This window comes from Anomalospiza imberbis, chromosome 4 (genome assembly GCF_031753505.1).
Source record: "Anomalospiza imberbis isolate Cuckoo-Finch-1a 21T00152 chromosome 4, ASM3175350v1, whole genome shotgun sequence".
In the NCBI taxonomy this organism is placed as follows: Eukaryota; Metazoa; Chordata; class Aves; order Passeriformes; family Viduidae; genus Anomalospiza; species Anomalospiza imberbis.
Window position 1 is genome coordinate 66,003,742 of NC_089684.1, and position 5,255 is coordinate 66,008,996.

Consider the following 5,255-nt stretch of genomic DNA (forward strand, 5'->3'; position numbering starts at 1 on the left):
TATCTGACTGTGCTGTACTTCTCTGTGCTGTATCTCCTTTACCTTCCTGGCAGACATCTTTGCAATTTTATTAGTATTTGCATAAGTGAACATTGTCTTGCACAAATGGTTTCTATGGAATGTATGCAGTAGCTTTATTTTCCTTGGTAAAGTATAAGCATTAGTAACTGAGGTGACTGATATGTTATGTCCTTACATTTGAGCTGTAATTAGACTACACAGGGAAATATTTGTACTAGTAATTGCTCTCCTGTTCTGAACTTCCAGGAATAATATTTAAATATATAAGAATATAAATTTATAATATATATAATTATATAAATTTTTATATATATATATATATATATATATATATATATATATATATATATATATTTTAAGAGTGTCTGAAGTGGGTGGGTTTTTGTATGAATATGTCAAATTCTAGCTTTGCTAAACAATATTATTTTGCTAATTGTCCATGCATGCCAACAGGAATTTATGCCTGTCTGTCTATGAAAAGTATTTGTGAACAGAAAATAACCCTTGAATCTTAATGTTAGCAGTAATGATTACTATATTAGCTAGAGATCATAAGCATGAGAAATAAGGAACTCAGTTTTGCATGTTCTTGGTAAATAAATGATAGAAATATTTTTTACATAATCTATACTGTAATGAAAGAGTATATTTGAAGAGGAATGTTTTATTAATACCCTGGCTGCTGTGTTTTTACAGAATATCAATAATAATAATATTTGAAGACTTGGAAAGCTAAGGTCACGAGTGACCAAAATGATAATTACTGCTGCAATGATTTTTGTACCCCTTGCTTCTTTGTGACTGAAAACTCCACTATTTTGCCCTGCTCCTTCTCTGATAGCCTCTGGCTAGAAATTTTGGCTCTTTATCCTCTGTCTCTTACTCCTATTATCCCTTAAGCAGCTCATATTCCTCCATTCTTTTTTTCAAGCTCCTATACATCTTATTAATAGCAACTATTCTGGTGCCTGATCTTCAGATTTCTTCCTGAGCTTTCCTTGTCATCAGCTTTCCCTTGTCCTCCACACTTCCAATCGCTAAAATGTTTTAGTTATCCTACTGTTTGTTTGTTTCAAGTCAGCTCCTGTTAGTTGTTTGTTTCAAGTCAACTCCTATTAGTAGTTCTGTGTTACTCTGAGTTACAGTCCTCCCAGCTGTAAAATAATTGGTCAGAAGTGTGAATGAGGTAAATTTATAACATTCCATATCAAAACAGACTTTCCCCCTTCCTTATTATAAAGCCTAATACAAGATTTCTTGCAAGTGTAATGAGATAAAAATTAAATAAAATCTCAGTTGTTAAGCATAAAACATACCTGGGCAAACTTTCCAGTGAAGAGTTGATCATTCAGTAGCCATTAGCAACTTTTGCACTCATTTGGCAATTACCTTTAAAAATAAAATTAAATTATCTAGAGAAATTAAATGTAAAAAAGGGGGTTTAAATGAACCCCTTACATTTTTTACTGGATTTGCAAATTGACTAGAAAAGCAAAGGAGGAAGATTTGTTTATCACCTGTACTTCCTGTCTGTCCTATGCTCTCAGCTTACATTTTAGTCCAGGCAGCTGTTTGAGTATGCTTGAATAGCTGAAGATTTAAGGTTGAAGTTATTATACTGAATTCAGATTAGTTTCTAAATCTAATGAAAGACACTCTGCTCTAGAACTTAAATCTTCCACTTCTCAAGCAGGAAAGCTGACCATAACCAGGATACTGATGAGTATTTCAGAAATTTACACTAAATGTAACACTTCAACAAGAAGGAAAGACATAAAAGAGAAAAGAAATTTAAGATAACATCTCATATATTTTTCCCCACTATAGCTCCCTAAAGGTTTTCAGTTTAATACGATACTTGTTAAATGGTTTGAAAAGTTAACCAAAGACAACCTTGAGTGAAACAAAGTATTACAGTGACTATGAGTTTTGAACAATTAAATTTCTTAACATTTCTGCATCAAAAATATTTTCAGTTTCACTGAAACCACAGTTACTTACAGAGTGATTAAAAGGGACAAAACTGGTGAAGTTTTTGTTCACTTACCAACTCCCACTTACTACATAATAGGTCTGTTTACATATTAATTTGGCAACCTGTGCTGGGTCAAAAAAATAGCAACCTTTCTCACATATTTAATCTAGTCTGAAAGAGCTACCAAAAGAGAGCAACCCCACACAGGGTCAGGTTCCATGGCCACCAATAACAGCGTGGTGCTAAGTACAGATGTGGCTGTTACACACGGCATCCTGGTATAGAATGTTAATCACATCTTACTTGCTTTAAGTAAATTATTTACTTACAGGTCTTTAATTATGAAGAACTTCACAAGCCATTAAACCCAAGTTCCTGTGGATTCAATGAGTAATCAAAACTTCTAGAATGTAAAAGGCTAAGATGAACTGAAACTCCTATGATCTCCTAGGTTTTACTATACCATGTCAGCACCTGCCACTTCACTAGAAAAATCAAATATTTGATGTTTCTTGATTTGTGGAGAAACTGAAAGTTTCAGAAATTAGCATGGACAATATCAGCAGGTAGATGTTTGTGGGCATGACAAGTATGGCAGATTTTGATCTTTCTGCCACGGCATTATTATATTATATTATATAATTTCAAAATAAGAAGGGTACGAAAGAACGTCCTTGTATGGATGGATAACTGGTGAAAAGATTGTAAGGGAAGGTGTGAAGGGAATATGATGTCTTATTATATAAGTCATTATATACTGACTTTTTTTTGTTCAGCAACTATCTACAAAGGGAGAGGAGCAATGAGATGTGATAGTTTGCCAATACATAAGAGTATTCAGAGTACTGAGGATGAGGGAAGGCATTAGAAATGAGGTCAGAAAGACCTTATGATACAGAGGAAATGATCAGATAAAAATCAGATAAATTAGGTACATAGGAAAAAAAGATCCCTGGCTTCAAATATAGGCAGGTGGACCCTGAGATGAAAGTTATGACTTAGGAGCAAGATCTCACTCCCACAGAAGTATCAACTCAATGCATTGTGTCATCTTCAAGCCACCAAGTTAAAGTTTTACTAGTCCTTGAGTAGTACTAGATATAGTTTAAACCACTATCTTACATAAAACAGCCTAATGGTTTTCTATTGCTCACCTTCAATGAAACAGCTTGCCGACTCTGACATTATTTAGCCTCACAAACACACTCAAATATTACAAGTTGCACTGAAAGGAAGTGAGATTTAATCTTTTATTCTCATTCTTAATGTTCTACTCTAACTTTGTCAGCACTTCATTCCTGCTGAGCCCGCAAGCCAGGGAGCCACTTCAGCTTGCATCAAATTAACCCTAATGAGATTGCTCAGCTCCAGATCATCCTAACCTCTGGGAAGAAAGGCCCCAAATGGAACACAACACTCTTTCCTTTTTTCCCTGTCCATGAATAAGTTAAAAGCATGTAGACTAAAAAGTCCAGCTTAAAATATGAAGGAATTTTACAGGGGCTTCCTATGAGGGGATAGTAGATCAAAATGTCCCAGACAAAATGGAAATGAGATAGTGGTGCTAATACATATTTATTTCTTTCAAAAGACAAACAGCTCCCAGTACTGAAAATTCTTAGCAGAACTTTTAGCAAAATAAAGTACTTCAAAGTGAAAGTGAAATATTAGTACACATAAATGAAATTGACTTTGGGCAGCAATTTCCAGCTGTGTCTTTTTAAAAGAGCTGCCATATCTATTTGGACAAAATGGAAAAACCAGCACAAAAAATTCCCTTTTATCTATACTGCAGCTAGCATAGTGCCCTATTGATCCACACAACCTATTAAACATGTATTTTACCCGTTTATCAGGAAGGATTCAAAGTTTACCCAGCATATTTGGCTCACTTTGTAACTAATTGCTGCTGTCAAAGTTGGACCAGCCATGCTGGAGCACGTAGCAGATCCAGACCAGAGGGATGACATCAACAAATTAAGCACTGTTTTAAACTCCCCGAATTTTCTAGTCCTGATATATGTGATTGCATAGAGTCAAATTTGGTTTGCTTAGATATCTGATAAGATTGATACCTGAAAGGGATCTGGCTAACACCCAAGTTTTTAGCAGGAATAACAAGCACTGGCTTGTGTGCTTCAATGCAGCTTGTTCCCAAAACCTCTGTAACCTCACAATCTGTAAAAAAAAGGTGATACATTTGGTGAAGCTCAGCTTTGTGCTGAGCTTTACCAAATGTGCAGCCAACTTATACCAAAGCCCTGTCACCTAGCTTTTGTGCAGCCCTGCTGCAGAAGTCTGTACTTCTATCTTCCCTGTGCAAGGCCACTCGTACCTGTGACAGACGCTTTTGTGAGGTGCTAGGCTGGATCTTGTTGGAGAAATAACACGCCAAAAGTAATCACAGATTTTAACAGAATCACAGCAGTTTTCCCCTTATTCAGGAGAATTAAAGTTGTCCTTGAAAGCATTGATGTAACAGGAACAAACTTTACAGGGAAAAAGCAGATTTCTGGTTTTTGACAAAGATTATGTCTGATTTATTGATTATTGGAATATTTTCAATTTTTTTTCCTCTTTTCCCTTTTTTTAAAAAAACAAAACTACTGGAGACAACTTTAAAGCATGTTTCAATTACGTTTCAAACTCTGAATAAAAACAGAGGCTGAGACAGCTAAAACATTATAATTTCAAGTGCAAGTGAAACCCCAGCACCTTCTCTGGGGCTATTCCTGCACTCTGGGGAGCTCCAGTCCTGTCACTAGCGGCGTTTCGATGCTGTTAGGAACGTGAGTGTCACTAACACTTAGCTGTAAACGTGCTCCTCGAGTTTGCGACAATTAATGCTGTTTGGACTTTTTTTTTTTTTTAAAAAAAAGGGCTTTTTTAAAAAAACCAATAAAACAAACCAAAGTTCCAAAAGGACCGTGCGAGCAGCTCTCGCTCCCGCGAAGGCATTTTCTTAGAGTGCCGTTCAGGGAAATCTCTGGAAGCGCCTCTCCGCCCCAGCCCCGGGCGTGCGGTTGCCCGGGGGCTCTGTGCCCCGGTGGATGCCGCGGGGCCGGGCGGCTCGGCCCGGTCCCAGCGGATGGACCCGGCTGCCAGGCCGCGCTACGAAGGCGGAGCGCCGCCCGAGCACGGCGGGTGGCGGCGCCCCGGCCCCCGCTGCGGAGCCGCGGTGCGTGTGGGCCGAGGTGGAGGCGGGCGGGTTGCGGCCCAGGGGCCGTGCCAGGGCCCCGCTGCCCTGCCCTGCCCTGGC